Raw genomic sequence first — 17,341 nt, 5'->3', positions numbered from 1 at the left:
GTCAATGGAAGCCGTACGACAGCCAGCCCTTCCGCAATTGACATTGCGGAAAGACCACTGGACCCGCATCATTGCCTAGTAAAAGCGCGGGAAAGAGAACATTTGAAGGGAAAAAAAATCTGTACCAACATCTCCTCGTCCGGACTATCCGCAGTACAGAAGACAAGAAATGACAGGTACGCTCGGACGCACACCGGCTGGATCCCGCATCCAGAATCCGACCCGTTTATGTGCAGGTGGCCTAAGCAAAGCTTGTGGAGGATGTCAGTTCTGTAAAAGCTTAATAATAGGCAAGAATATGAAAGGGGCGTGTTGTATACGGTGTGCTGTACGTTTTGGTACTAGTAAACCGTAAACCAAGGTTACGGTTCAACCAATGATAAAGACTTTCCACCCTGATTTTCTCAAAGACAGTGTGGCCCATTGCTGATTGCTCTTGAATGTAGAAAGTTAGGGGGAATATAAAGTGGGGCAAACTGCCACAGCATTTTTTTTCTTCCTTTCAGTTTGAAGTATGCCATTGTTACAGTATTCTTCAAGTGACCCAGACTAGAACTGGCACCTGAGGGACAGAAGGGTATCCTGAAGACCCAGGATGACGACAGAGAAGTATTCTTGTGGGACTTGTATCTGACAGATAAAAGAACAAAAGGAAACCTTTTAGCAGGGAAACCATTCCAATGAAGAACGAACAGGACCGGAGAATCACAAGGCCTATGATGTTCCAACTTCAGTTCCATTGAGACGTAACGGTTCTCAGAAGGAAAGAGTGAGGGATTCAGAGAAGGATCATCCATATGGAGGAGACCAAGTTGTCTAAGCCCTGCATGTCCCAAGGCACGCATGCCATATGAGAACTTTGTTTTTTATTTTATCTTTTTTTTTTTTTTTAAAGGCTGGATATATCAAAGAAAAAGAGAATCTAATGAACATACCCTGTCTGGAAAAACTAGCATCTACAAGGGGAATTAAAGAGAAGATTTCCTATCAAGCACTGAAAACAAAACAACCAGGACAGGCAAAAAAAAAAAGCATGCCTGATACCTTGAGGCATTAGATACGACAGAATGCACCTATAATCAAAATGGTGTTCTGCAGAACCTTTTTCAACCACTCTAGGAAATGAAAAATGTGTCTCACAGTTATATAGGTACTCCTCCATGAAGGGTGAAATGAGACAGTCTGATACTAGCAGGCACATCATAATCACTTCCAGGGCCAAAGGTAGTAGTAAAATAGTTACTCTGTGTATGACTGAGTAAATGTGGCTGATTGAGACTTGCAATCAGTATGCAATCAGATACAAGGTCTGGCAAGTCATAGATTTATTCCACCCAAGGAGAGGTAAATGTGCAGCCTACACTGCAATCACAGCCTAAACACATCAGATACCGAGTTGAGCAGTAATACCATGCTTTCTCCTGTGGGGTAGGCAATATGTCTGCTGGGCATAACTTTTTGCCCAGTGGTTCTCAACTTGGGCGTTTTCACTTCTCAAGGGGAGCCGTGGAACGAAACGGGGTGGCAGGGGGGCGTTCTGTGTTTGCTTTGTTTATTTTTTTTCCGTCTACTAACTACATTTTCCAAAAAAATTGTAGTGATACCTCGGTTTTCGTCAATAATCCGTCTGAATACAAATGGTGAAATTCAAAACTGACGAAAACCGAGGCAATTATTTCCATATGAATCACTTACATGTAGTGGGAGTTGTTTGCAGCCTGCGTTCCTCTATCATATAACATATGACTTTTATAACTCCATGACTCCACTACAGATCAATAACATTTCATAACACTGGATAACCTACAGAACAACCTAACCCGCTGTATTTCATAATGCAGCCGATTGGCTGAAACCACTGCAAACTTTCAGTTGTGTGGGTCTCTCGGAGTTGTAGTCTTAGTGGACACCAAGTGTCTTTTCAGAACACAGATATGAACTACAACTTCCAGACACCCATACAATTGAAAGATCCATACAATCCACGGCATTATGGAATACAGAGGGTTAAGTTGTTCTTTAGGTTATCCTGTGTGAGTAATCTGTAGCAGACACATGGAGTTATAAAAGTCATACATCATTATATTATAGAGCGATATAAGCAGTGCATTCTTGAAGAATACTTTATAAAAATGGCTGAGAAGAAGAAATGCCATCAATACTAAAATGAATACTTGAAATACGGCTTCATCCCTTATTCTACAAACGCACAGCTTCCCTTGTGCCTCGTTTGTGAAAAGGGATTTTCAAATTAACCTGTGAAGCCATCGAGACTGAGTGATCATCTTGCAAAAATGCATTCAGACAAAGTGGGTAAGCTTATTTCATTTTTCCTATGTTTAAAGTCAAAGTTTGAAAACCGCAGCACTGTAGGCAAGCTATTTGGAAAATCTGCTCTCAATGTTGACGAAGGCCTCAGTACGTCTCTTTATTAATAGCGCAATATGGGGTGGGCGGAGCCTGGCCGGAGATGTAGATAGTCGCATCTCAGAGTAGCTCCTGCAAGATCCGACATTCCCATCCTGTTAACGGGACCCAGAGACGCCGAAAGGCAATCAAAAAGCAGCGGAGGCACAGCAGCAAGCTCCGGAGACAGAACAGACAGCAGCAGAGTTAATGATGCGAGGCAAGGAGCGGGGGAAGGCAGATGAAGCCGGCGGCAGGCAGAAACAGCATGGCGCCGGAGGGAGGGAGCAGAGAACGCTCATACCGCGGCCCAGCACAAACAGTGCAGACACAGCACGTAAACTGGCAAGGTATGCCAGGGAGGAGGGGGGCAGAAAACAGGACTCCAAAACCCCTAAACAACAGAGGGGAGAGCGGGAGAGCCCACAGAGAAGCACTCAAACGGAGGGAGCAGGAGGGGAGGAAGAAACTGCAGACACAGTACATGCAGAAAGTGACAAGGACAAGGAAAAACAAAATAGTCTACATGCTGTACAAGATCATGCTGGAAATAAGCAGGAAGTCACAAGTCAGGCAGACAACCCCAACTACAAAAATAAAGGTGCAAACAGTGTCAATCCAGACGAACACTACACAGAAGACAGCATGAATAATGCAAGCAGCCCAGGCATATGCACGCACAGCGCAAATCACGCAGACACCTCAGAAAGCACTATACGAGACACCTCCCAAAGTGCAGAAGATGCCGCCAAAAAAGATCAAAGGCAGGAGGACGAAAGGTGCGCCAGGGAGCCTACGTTGAAAGAAATATTCAGCGAAATCACTAAAGGCAACGCATCACTGAACAACCTTAATATGCAGATGGGGGCGATGCAAAGTAATGTAAACCTGCTACGGCAAGATATGAGGAAAATATCAGAGCGTCTGACAGAAACTGAACAACGTATAAGCGACGTAGAAGACGCAATACAGCCGATGCAGCGAGACGTGGAAAAAAATCTGCATGACATACAATATCTACAGAACAAGGTAGACGACCTAGAAAATAGGTCAAGAAGGAACAACGTGCGGATTGTGGGCCTCCCAGAAAAGACGGAAGGAAGAAACCCTGCAGAATTTTTTGAAACATGGCTGCCCGAACTGTTCGGAAGAAACACTCTAACTGCAATGTTTGCAGTCGAAAGAGCCCACCGTGTACCGACACGACCCCTCCCCCCGGGGGCTCCAGCCAGACCGATACTCATCAAAGTACTGCATTACAGAGACCGTGATACCATACTCCAAAAGGCCCGCGAAAAGGGTGAAATCCAATATAATGGCGTGAAAGTCTCCTTCTATCCAGATTTCTCCACGGAAATACAAAAGAAGCAAGCAACATTTGTAGAAATAAAAAGACGACTGCGAAACCTACAAGTGCCCTACGGGATGCTGTAGCCGGCTAAACTGAGAGTGGCGGCGCTGGGCACGACACAATTCTTTGAAAACCCAAAAGATGCAGGTGCCTGGATAGATCAAAATGAAGAACAGATCCGGAGGGGAAGATCGCCGCGCAAGACACCATGAAGAGGCTGCACCTAAAGAAACGTTCATGCAAAGGGAACCGAAAATTTCTGAAAGGAGCTCCTGGGACGACAGGATGCATCGCGTAGGAGAATGGAGGACTGGTACCCCGATCCGATGAGACAACGGATCAGTGAGTTACATGTTGGGGGTGTCTGTTGTTTGGTCTCTCTCTCGCATATTAGGGGAATATTAGATAAGATACAGTTAAAAGGGATAAGGTTAAACGATAGAAAAATGATTCAGGGTGGGATAAGGGGAAGAAATGTCAACGTAAATGTACAAATGATAAATGTGTTGCAAATAACGAAAATATGTATAGTAAATGTGGATAAATGTCTGTACTGGGGGATGTGGGGGACCAAACCAAAATGTTACTGGAGAAGCCCTATGCGGAGAACAAACAGTAATACACATACACATATACGGGGCGACACGGGCGAGACACAAATACAGAGATGGGGACCCTCCCAGTGCGACTCACTCATAAAAACAAAAAGGGGTGGAGGCGCCCAGAAAATAATAACCCTGTGGAAAACAAAAAACAAGGAAAATGGGTAGTAGGATAAGGGTCGTATCGTGGAACGTGAGAGGTATGAGTGACCAGACAAAACGATCAGCAGTACTGCAAGTCATCAAGGAACAAGGCCCGGCTATTATATGCTTGCAGGAAACACATTTATCAAAAGAAAATACGGACACGTTCAGAATAGGGGGGATGGGTCAGAGCTTCCACTCCACACACACGAGGTATTCCAGGGGGGTCAGCATAGTGATACACAGAAATATACCGTTTAAATGTCTCTCACGAAAAATTGACCCAGAAGGCCGCTTTATATGCCTACACTGCAGAATCTACAACTACACATGCATTATAGCTTCAGTATATATCCCGCCACCATATAATAACATGATAATGAGGCAAGTTATAGGATTCATAACAGATAAACCGGACATTCCAGTCCTTATCATAGGCGACTTTAATTCGGTCATTAACCCTGCACAGGACAGACTAAGGGCAGGAAACGCAAACGAAGAAAGGAACCTGACACCACTAGGTAAACTAATAAACGAGATATCATTGATAGACATATGGAGAACACGGCACCCCACAAACAAACAATACTCCTGCTACTCATCCACACACCAATGCTTATCTAGAATAGACCTAGCGGTAGGGAATATTCAGATATATAGAGATATAACCTCGATAGAATATCTACCAAGAGTTGTTTCTGACCACTCCATCCTACGTCTGGACATACAGCACAGTAACACTGAGTCATTCCCAAAAAAGATGGAATCTGAACTCGCACTGGCTAAACATATTAAACAAGGAAATAGTGAAAAAAACACTAGAGGAATACTTCATATTAAATAAGGATACCACAAGTATGACGATTTGCTGGGAGGCCATGAAGGCATATATGAGGGGGGTATACATACAGCAAATCACACAGGCAAAAAAAGGACATAGAGAAAGAGGGCAAAAAATACGAGACAAACTAAAAGAATCAGAAGAAAATTACATAAAAGAGAAAACTATAACAACACTCAACCTATGGAAACAGGCCCAAGAAGCCCTTAATAAATACGTCCTAGAAACGGCAGCCACTAAAAATGGGTTCAGGAAACAGACATATTATGAGGAGGGAGAAAAAACAGGACATATGCTGGCAGTTATAGCCCGAGCACAAACCAGCCCCACGTATATCATCGAACTAAAAGACGCACAAGGCGAGATAGTCAGGGACGCAACATCCATAAGAGAGATTGCACGGGAATTTTACTCCTCTCTGTATTCCTCGAAACTGGAAAAAACGGTAGAACAAATCGAGGAATACTTGGCGGATATAAGAACACATAAATTGACGGAGGAACAGAGAGAGTTTCTAGATGCACCAATAGACTTGGAGGAGATGCAAGAGGCAGTAAAAGATATGCAAAATAACAAGGCCCCAGGGGAGGATGGTTTCCCAATAGAATTTTACAAACAACATGCAGACACTTTATTACCACAACTCCTGGAGACATGGGCGGGGGCGGAAAAGGAAGGGGAACTACCACAAACAATGCGAAAAGCAAAAATAATAATTCTGTTAAAACCAGAAAAGGACCCCCTGTTGATGGACTCGTATAGGCCGATATCGCTGTTAAACGCGGATGTCAAAATTATAGCAAAAGTTTTAGCCAAGCGGCTATCACAAGTGGCATCCACCTTGGTGCATCCAGACCAGAGTGGATTTATACCAGCAAGATCAATGGCAACGAACATCCGTAGAGTATTTCTAAACCTACAAATACCCGTAGATAATACCGGAGACAGAATCATATGCTCACTGGACGCGGCCAAGGCGTTTGATAGCGTTGAGTGGCAATACCTGTGGAAGGTACTAGAAAAAATGGGCTGTGGCCCAATATTTGTGAGACGAGTAAAACTCCTATATGCTAGAGCGGAGGCGGATGTGTCCATCAACGGGGGGTCATCAGAAACATTCCCACTACATAGAGGGACAAGGCAGGGATGCCCACTATCGCCACTCCTGTTTGCACTTGCAATAGAGCCCCTAGCATGCAAAATTCGGTCACACCAGGAAATAGTGGGATTCATAAGAGGAAACATGGAGGAGAAAATCGCTTTGTATGCAGACGACATGTTATTATTTTTAGGGGACAGGGAAAAATCTTTAGAAACCACGATGCAAACAATAAAAGAATTTGGAGCCTTCTCAGGACTCGCTATCAATTGGACCAAATCCGAAATACTATCAATAGACACCCCAGACATGCAAGTTGCCAACAGAGAATTAACCCTGAAATGCACCCCAACAATTAAATATCTGGGAGTTAAAATTACGAAAGAGGTCAGTGAGTACGGGAAAATAAACCTGGAACCACTTATGGAAAAATGGAAACAAAAACTTCACATATGGAAAAAACTACCCATGACAATCATAGGAAGAGTGAATCTTATAAAAATGATATGGATGCCCCAATTACTGTATCTAATACACAACTCCCCACACTGGATAACACAAAAATTTTTCCACAAGGCCAAGGGACTGTTTAGAGAACTCATATGGGGAGGGAAGACACCTAGGATAAAATTAGAACTGCTATACAATTCAAAAGAAAAGGGAGGATTAGCCTTGCCCAATCCGTTCTCGTACTTCATGGCCTCCCAGCTGCAGCATCTCAGGGGATGGGAGACAGAAGAAACACACGACGCTAGTTTCAGAATCCTTAAAAATCTCTTTAACGGATCACATTTGTTTGAAACCCTGGAACGTGGAGCGTTTAAAAAAAACGGTCAAAGTGCCCCCACGCTATTATTGATACATAAAATATGGTGGAAGACCAGAAACATGCTTGATATAAAAAACTGCACACAACATACCCCCATATGGAATAACCCGCACCTGCCAGAAATCAACAAGCTAAAAGGATTCCAAGGGTGGAAAGACAGGGGAGTTAGGAGAATGGATCAGATACTGGAGGGGGGGGAACTAAAAACCTTCGAGCAGTTAAGGCAAAACCACGACATCCCCAATAGTGACTTTTACAAATATCTGCAACTTAGACACGCTATACAAGCGGAAAAAAACACGGCGGAAATAACAATGGCAATAAATATAGTAGCGGACATAATAGGAAAAGCCACCACCACAGCGGGGAAAATATCTGTACTATATTCCCATATACAGGACACGGTCAATGCACACAACCCGTTATCAACAAGAGCAAAATGGGAGGCAGACATAGGGCCCATTGAGGAGTCGCACTGGGAGGAAATCCTACAAATGACACCCAAGCTATCTCTGAGCGAATCACACAGAGTCTCACAAATATTTCTAATACACAGAGTGTACCGCACCCCGGCCTTCTTACACAATATAGGAATGAGAACCTCCCCGATATGTGTAAGGTGCAAAACCCACACGGCGGACCTAATCCACATGCTATGGCGATGTCCGAAATTGCACAGATATTGGATGGGAATAAGAAATGCAATTAACGCGGCATTTGGCATACGTATGGACTTTACTCCATACGTGTGCATCCTGGGATACATACAGGACCTAACATTAGATGATCATGAAAAACTAGCGGTAGCCAGACTATTGTATATAGCCAGAAAAACAATAGCCCAGCGCTGGTTGGACGAAGAACCACCCACGCTGGGAGAATTCAAAAATAAGGTCAACCAAATTTTACCGTGGGAAAGGAGTATTTACACTAAGCGTAAGACCAGTCAAAAATATCAGGACATATGGCTGAGATGGATACACGCCCAGAGCAGTAATGTTGGACCAAATACATAGGGAGTGGTGAGCCGTGTGGGGAGGCACCAGTAAACCGGGGATTTACTAAGACATAACAACGTATGTAATGGATATATATAAAGTTTATTGGGAAATGTAGAACAAATTACAGACTCGATATACAATAAAATAAAGTGGTAAGGAGTAATAGGGAAAAGTTAAGAAAGGAGGGATTGGAGAGGGAGAGACCGGGCAACGGGCAAAAGAAATATGACCCCCCCTCGAATGCAACAAAAAATCTAACCCTGAATCAATAAAAGAAAACAGCAAGAAGATAAGCAACACGAAGACCAAAGAAGAAAACAAATATACGTTACAAGAACTGTTATTATTGTTTACGACACAACACTGTGTTCATTCAGAGACAGTTTACCCAAAGAACAGAACGTTGAGAGAGAGAGATCTTAGGGGGGATGGGGGAGGGAGGGGGGTGAGGGGAAGGGGGTGGGTGAGAGGGGGAGGGGGAGGGAGGGAAACCAAAGATTTGTTAAAAAAAATGTTTTAAAATATGCAAAAGGTGAAAAAGTTTAATAAAAAATACTTTAATTTAAAAAAAATAGCGCAATATGGAAAATAACATACTACTGAGACAATAAAGCATTGCTGCTAGCTTACGTTCGTTTCATTAATTGGAATAAAGAGGTAGTGGAGGAACGGTTCTCTACCAGAAATTTAACCACCAACACAAAAGGCTCCTCTATATACAAAAGAGTGGAAGAATTTTTCCAAGAAAAAAAACTATTCCTTTAACACATGTACTTGCTTGTGCAACCGATGGAGCTGCATCCATTATTGGTCTATATTGCGAATTTATAGCCCATTTAAAGTCTACTGATCCTGGCATAATGGCAGTCCACTGTGTAATCCATCGGCAGCACATTGTTCCTAAACATTTATATAAGGGATTGCATGATTCTCTGTACTACGTAATTAATGCTGTTAAGATAAAAGCACACACTTTGTACGAACATCTTTTCCGCGAGCTCTGTCAAAACCATGCCGAAGAATTTGAAAGTCTACTCCTACACACCGAAGTGAAGTGACTTCGTAGAAGTGTCAGAAGCACTTTCCTCTTGACACTTTTGAAATAGTAGTTGAGCTTCTTTGGACGATTGACGCAAGCCTTTGTGATAAAATCGAACTCAACGTCATGACGTTGCCTATCTAGCAGCCATATTTAACAAACTCAACAAAGTTAACACAAAGCTACAAGGAGACAAAACAAATTTCATTAGGGCTAAAGGTATAATTTCTTCCTTCATTGCCAAACTGGACCTTCATACCAATAACCTGAGTCAACGCAAGCTCTGCCAGTTTCCGAGTCTTCAAGAAATTGCATGCGAAGACAGAGACAAACTTCAAGGTGCAGACCTAGACTTGTTTTGCTTGCACCTCAAATAAGCCAAAGAGGACATGCAAACTACGTTTCATGATCAATGTACCCTTGACATACCAACGTGGGTACTCAATCAGTTTTCAGCAGACGCAGGAGAATTTCATCCACGATTACAAGAGCAATTGATTGACTTGAAACACAACAGCGAAGCCCAAGCACTTTTCCAACAATGTGGCTATGAATGTTCTTGGGTAAACATGAAGAATTCCTATTCTATCCTGCGGCAGGAAGTTAAAGGGATTGTCCCGCGATAGCAAGTGGGGTTATACACTTCTGTATGGCCATATTAATGCACTTTGTAATATACATCGTGCATTAATTATGAGCCATACAGAAGTTATTCACTTACCTGCTCCGTTGCTAGCGACCCCGTCGCCATGGTGCCATCTAATTTCAGCGTCTAATCGCCCGATTAGACGCGCTTGCGCAGTCCGGTCTTCTCCCTGGTGAATGGGGCCGCTCGTGCCGGAGAGCGGGTCCTCGTAGCTCCGCCCCGTCACGTGTACCGATTCCAGCCAATCAGGAGGCTGGAATCGGCAATGGACCGCACAGAGCCCACGGTGCACCATGGGAGAAGACCCGCAGTGCATCGTGGGTGAAGATCCCGGCGGCCATCTTGGTAAGGTAAGTAAGAAGTCGCCGCAGTGCGGGGATTCGGGTAAGTACTAAACCTTTTTATTTTTTTTTTAACCCATCCCTTGGGTTTGTCTCGCGCCAAACGGGGGGCCTATTGAATTTAAAAAAAAAACGTTTCGGCGCGGGACAACCCCTTTAAGTTGCTCATGTTAGCTTTTCCAGCTACGTACCTAGTAGAAAGGGGCTTCAGCAGCTCCTGACAGAAAGCGAGAAATAAACTTCAGATATGTGTAAGGGGCGTCTTGAGACTGCAGTTGGCGAAGATAGAACCAGATATCGCGAACTTGACGTACATTTATCAGGCACAAGGCAGCCATTAATGACACAGGTTGAGTCTGGCAAACATTATTATTAGTTGAATTTCATTGTTCTTGCATTTTAATTAGCCTTCTGACCATTAAGGATTAAGGTGTATCTTGCATTTTCTTTATACATTGTACGTTTCTATCAAATGATAGATGATATTACTTGCCTCCCCCAAAAAATTATCTTCTACAATAAAACCTATTATTGTATCCACAATTAACCTGTTTTTAAATATTTAGCACCTACATTTTAGCAGCTAAAAATCAGATGACTAAAATACTTCTTTGGTAATTTTTAGAGACATGTTTTCACAATTAATGCTAATCTGGTAAACACTAGCAAACTTTCCAAAAAAAAGTATTCACTATTTTAATTTGTACTATTAACTTTGCAAACAAGTGCTGGGCTGCAAAATGTTGAGAACCACTGTCCTACAGACACTAAGCTAAAACACTGCCTGTAGGAGGGGTGGGAAGGACTAACTTTGGTGCTTCGTAGATGGCAGTAGCTATACCCAAGGTCTTCTGTGTCCCGGAATAACACGGTTTAAAAATGTACTTGCTTGCATCATTGACAGATAACAAAACTAATTTGGCATTTTGATTCCTATATAAAATTGGCAACAATAAATGTTTACATTACCGTAATAAAAAGTCTGCAGTTTTTGGTAAATGTATCTTTCTCATCCTCTGTGATGTGGGAACACAGTAAAACCTTGGTATAGTTGCTGCCACTAGCAGGCAGACACTAATGCTACATTCAGACAGAACAATAATTGTTCAATCTAAACGCGAGCAAATGATTAATGAGAATGAAAATGAGGTAGGTAAACTGGATTAGCCAAGTATGGCGTGATCATCCCTCACCTCTCACACCCTCATTGCTTCCCCTCCTTTGAACACTCCATTTGACAGTGTTTTTTTGCCCTGGTCAGGTAGTCCCTAGTGATGTCCCCAAATATCCCTTCATAGGTTGCTGTTATCTGTCCTCGCTCTCCTCTCCTCCCCTGCCCTCGGCCCCCTACTACCTCCAGCAGTCTCAGGCCTGCCCACCGTTTCAGCTGTGTCACCAGTCACAGAATGAAGAATATAATGCGATTTGTAGGGAAGTGTAAGAAAAGGTAAAGCTAATAATGAATTGAGGCTTGCAACCGAGGCCAAAAACAATAAAAAGGGATTTTGGGGGTATGTCAAAAGCAAAAGAAAAGTCAAAGATGCTATTGGATGCTTAGAAGATGAAAATGGTGAATTGGTTAAGAATGATGTTGAGAAGGCCAAACGATTCAGCTATTATTTTGCATCTGTTTTCTCTCAGAAAGTAGATGAAACATGGATCATCAACCGATCTTCCCTGTGCTATTGGGGGAATAAAAGAATGCAGGCTATCTAGAAACAGAGAGATGGTGAGGGAAAACTTAGCTAACTTAAATGAATTCAAGTCTCAAGGTCCATTTGAAATACATCCTAGGATAGTAAAGGAAGCAGCCGAAGTAAATGCTGAACCACTCGCCATAATCTTTGAAAATTCCTGGAGAACAGGAGAAGTCCCAGAAGATAGGGACAACATTTGTCCTTTTCCAATCTTCAAAAGGGAAGAAGGTGGATGCAGGAAACTACAGGCCTGTGAGCCTGACTTCTATACTGGAAAAGATCTTTGAAAAAATTAAATAAACAGCATGTATGCAAGCAAGTACTTGAATAAAAATGGAGTAATTAACCAGAGCCAGAATTGGTTTGTAACAAACAAGTCATGCCAGTTGAATCTAATTACCCTTTTATGACAGAATCACTGACTGCGTTGATCAGGAAAATGCGGTGGATATAGTATATCTTGACTTTAGCAAAGCATTTGACAAAGTATCTCATACTATACTAATTGAAAAAAATGACCAAATATGGGATTAACAAGGCAACTGTTAGGTGGATTCACAACTGGCTGAATGATCGTATTCAAAGACATCATTATATTATAGAGCGATAGAGATTATATATGTATAGAGATAGATAGATAGATAGATAGATAGATAGATAGATAGATAGATAGAGTGTTCATAAATGGCTGCACATCCAAGTGGAAGAATGTATCAAGTGGGGTACCACAAGGCTCTGTCCTAGGCCCAGTGTTGTTCAACATTTTTACAAATCACCTGGAGGAGGGAAGTGATGGGAAACTGATCAAATTTGCAGATGACACAAAACTAGGAGGGATAGCTAACACTAGGGAAGAGAGTATTCAAAAAAATCTAGAAAAGCTAGAACAGTGGGCGGCAACTAACAGAATGGTATTTAAGAAGGAGAAATGCAAAGTCCTACATCTGGGCAAGGAAAATGAAAAGCACATACAGAATGGGAGGAATTAGGCTAAGCAGCAGCAGCAAAGAAAAAAAGACTTGGGTATACTAATAGATCACAATGTGATGCAACAGCCAAAAAGGCAAACACAATTCTGGGATGTATTAAGAGAAGCATAGAGTCTAGATCACGTGAGGTAATTATCCCCATCTACTCTTCCTTAGTCACACCTCATCTGGAATACTGTGTCCAGTTGTGGGCACCCCACTTTAAAAAAAAAAAAGACATAGATAAACTGGAGCAAGTTCAGAAAAGAGTTACCAAGATAGTAAGCGGTCTGCAAATCATTGCCACAGCGATGTTGGCAATATCCAGCATGCAGTGGTCAATAAAGTCCCACGTTACAGCTGTCCCGACCCTTTACTTCCAAATCGGACAGCTGAAGGCCAGTAGGCAAAAACAGAGCAGTCCAGACCATGAATTCTGTTAGTCCAGGTGGATTCTTATTTTCAACATTGTTTAAACGATAATCTTGGTTGCCCTGTTTTGCCAGTAGCAAAACGGAGAAAACATCATACTTTCCTCAGCTGTTGTTCAGCCCATTTGATGGTCAAGTTCTGTCTCTTCCTTCAGCTTTTACAGAAATCAGATATCTTCAACAAGCATGGCTGAAGACTGTACCCATTACCTGCTAGTCTACATTTCTTGGGACCTTAAGCCTCATTCACACAGGCATAAATACATTCCCAGCTGTGTTGTTAGCAACAGCTGCACGCCAGTCCAAAGCCCGGATAAATGGGGAAGGCTGGAGAAAGCAATGGCAAACTACTCCACTACCACTGTCGAAATACTTTCTCGATCAAAACCAAATGCGTTCAAATATGGTGCTGGAAAAATTACCAAACATGAAAGATCCGGATATTGATCCAGTGTCAGTCAAGATCCTAACCAAGCTATGTCAAAGTATCTGGAGCTCCAAATCGTGGTCCAAAGTCTGGACAAGATCTGTCTTTGTCACAATTCCAAGAAAAGGTGATGCTCAAGAATGTTCCAATCACAGTACCTCACGCGCGCAAAATTCTTCTAAAGTTCACACAAAAAAGCATCACGATAATTGGTGAACGGGAACTGCCAGACGTTCAAGTGCGCTTCTGCAAAGAATGCGGCACCAGAGACCAAATCGTGAACTTGTGCTTGATCATTGAGAAGATCTGGGAGTATCAAAAGGAAGTGTACGTGTGTTTCATCGACTACAGCAAAGCAATAGATTGTGTCGAGAATGACAAGCTTTGGAAGTGTCTGAAGCAAATGGGCGTCACAGAACATACTGAATAGCTCATAAGATTGCTTTACAACAACCAAAAAAGCAACAGTCAGGACAGCCTATGGAAACCCAGATTCGTTCGGAATCGAGAAAGAATACAGCTTAGCAATATGCTTATCAGCAGTCCTTTTCAATCAGTACGCAGAAACGATCATGAGGTGCTGCAATTTGGCTGAATTAGAAATCGAAGTCAAAAATCGATGGCAGAATCATCAACAACCTTTGATACGCAAATAACAAAATCCTGCTTGTAGAAAGTGAAAGGGACCTGCAATACCTTATCCGACAAGTACAAAAGGAAAGCAAACGCATAGGACTGTGCCTCAACAGCAAGATAACAAGAGTCATGACCACAGTCATGAACATTTCAGCAACTAGCCAAGAGCAGGCACCATTAATGATATGAATATGCTACTCTGAGTAGCATTATCAAATATAACTGATTTACGACCAAGCACAGTAAATTTCCAGCACTTGGTCATGGGCTTTAAACCCAGTTGATAGTAAAAATATGGCACAGGTTCAAAAGCCTCTGCTACTACAATAAATCAGAGGCATGTCGGGTTGTCAGCTGTTAGTGACAGCTGAGAATCCGTGGGAGAAGGCAAGATTGGTTTTTAATCCTTTCTGCCTTCTTTCTCATTTCTCTACTACACAGCGTTCAATGAGCGCCATGTACTAAAGAGTGAGAGTGAAAATTGTTCTTCCACTACATGAGCCAGTTGCCGGGAACTCCTGTCACAGCAGAGCTACAGGGTCCCACAGACCCTGGTCAGCTCTGCCAGTTACTATTGTCACTACAGGGGATGTTTTCCCTGTAACTATGGATACCTCAGCTACAGTGGAAAAGTGTCAAATAAAAAAAAAACAAAAAAAAAACATGTGATTGTTCCACAGAGGTCTTATATGATGTCATGGGGGACACAGATAGTAAAAAAAAAAAACATAAATAAGTAAAACAAAATTACAGGATAAAATAAAAATATACACATAAAAAAAAAATAACCCAAGCAGACGCCAACCAAAACTGTTGCCGTATGCGCCCTATACATTTATATATAAAAACATCCAAAACAAAATGAGGAACCCATTCCTATACTTCATTTTAGTGTAACTATACTAATTTAAAAAAAAAAAAAAGCTATAAATCTTAAAAATAAAGATTTTTTATTTTTTTTTAGCTTTTTACCCCCAATAAAACTAAAAAACAGGGGGGGGGGAAAGTCAGTGAAAAAGACATTTAAAAATTAGCCCTATAGGTCACGGGGGTAAAAACGCAGCAAAAATAATTTGTAGCTGAAGAAAAAAACAAGGCAGTAAAACCACTACATGGGTAAAACATGGGTGTGGTCTTTAAGGTACAAAACAGCCTCGTACTTAGTGGATATAAGCTTCTTTAACCCCTTGAGTTAGCTGCAGTAGTGGGCCTGTCCAATGTTAAACTCCCTAGAAGTTGGCAGAGTGTGGGTGACATTGCTATAGGAACAAGCTACTCTGAGCAGAACTTCTAAATTAAACAAGGTCATTGCAGCAATGTGCTTTTTCATTTACAGTCAATGGTTCATAAATAGCCACCATAGAATTTCAATCTGAGCCTATGAGCAGTATCCAAAGGCTGGATTCAGACGACCGTATATCGGCTGGGTTTTCACGCCCAGCCAATATACGTTGTCTCTCTCTACAGGGGGAGGAGGCTGGAAGAGCCAGGAGCAGTGCTCTGAGCTCCCGCCCCCTCTCTGCCCCTCTGCACTATTTGCAATGGGGAGAGGCGGGACGGGGTGGGGTGAATTCTCGGCATTTAGCCCCACCCCCATCCCGCCTCCTTTCATTGCAAATAGTGCAGAGGGGCGGAGAGGAGGCAGAGAAGGGGCAGGAGCTCAGTTCCTGCTCCTGGCTCTTCCATTACCCCCCCCCCCCCTCTCCCCCTGCAGATGAGGACACCGTATATTGGCTCGGCGTGAAAACAGAGACGATATAGGGTTGTCTGAATCAAGCCTAATGCTGATATTGAATACCTATTCAGTGCTTTGACGGTTTTCTAGCCTTATCAACAAGGACACTAATGTCCATTTCAATGGCTAACCAAGAGTAGGCACCTTTGACAATAGAAATGAGTTACTCTGAATGTGTCATAAAACTAAAAGCAGCTGATATCCAGGGAGGTTGCTGCAGTAGGAGGCTTGCTCACTTAGGGTTAATGGTAAACCAGATGCCATCAAAGCACTCCTATTTTTCACAGCAACTAGCACCTCAATTATAACGGTTTTCATCAATGGCTAATAAGCCATATTCATCTCTCGGTGTGTATATTAGAGAGAGAGGTTTCTGTGTATCACTGGAGCCGTATGTCTCATCTGACCAAATGACTCATAATTGTGTTCCATTGGTTTTGTGCGTAACAGAAAAAAAAATCAATGTTGTTTTCACTCATACAGTATGAATTTTTTTTTCTCTTTACATCTTCCAACACACTATAACGTCCATGATCTGTGGGTGAAACGTGATTGCACTAACACTGTGTATCTATGGGTTTGGTAGATTGTAGTTTAATGCAGCTATGTGTTTTTTTAATTCAATACTAATAAAGGTTACATTTTAGGTTCTCCTTTCTGTGATAGTAGTCTCTGCTAGAACCTATATAGCACTTTGTGATTTCTCTTTTGTACAAACTGATTTAGCTTTGTGCCTGCAGGAAGAGTGTAGCGAGTTGGATGGATAAAGTTCTTTTTTGCTTCGTGTTTGTCTCCTAGTAGCATCTGCTATACCCAAGGTTTTGCTGTGACCCCCAATAAACCTGACAAGAAATTGATGTCATGTTAATAAAAGTCCCGTTTTCAATTACACTTATTCTCACATAGGCAGTATATTCGTACATGACTGCTGTCAAGTATGCAAGCTTAAAGGGGTTGTCTCGCGAAAGCAAGTGGGGTTCAGCACTTCTGTATGGCCATATTAATGCACTTTGTAATATACATCGTGCATTAAATATGAGCCATACATATTGGCTCCTGATTGGCTGGAATCGGCACACGTGATGGGGCGGAGCTACGCGGTGACGCGTAGAAGGGGCGGAGCCAGAACGCCGCTGCTGCCGAACCGA

General features: G+C 42.5%; 1 protein-coding gene across 2 annotated transcripts in view; it reads right to left on the bottom strand.

Annotated features, from left to right (window-relative positions):
• The window catches only part of MDN1 (midasin AAA ATPase 1), a 351,783-nt gene that overhangs the window by 168,835 nt on the left and 165,607 nt on the right, over positions 1-17,341 (bottom strand). The window lies entirely within an intron of this gene.

The sequence above is a fragment of the Eleutherodactylus coqui genome, chromosome 1, assembly GCF_035609145.1.
Source record: "Eleutherodactylus coqui strain aEleCoq1 chromosome 1, aEleCoq1.hap1, whole genome shotgun sequence".
In the NCBI taxonomy this organism is placed as follows: domain Eukaryota; kingdom Metazoa; phylum Chordata; class Amphibia; order Anura; family Eleutherodactylidae; genus Eleutherodactylus; species Eleutherodactylus coqui.
Note: the sequence above shows the minus strand (reverse complement) of the source record. Positions and strands in the feature narration are given on the sequence as shown.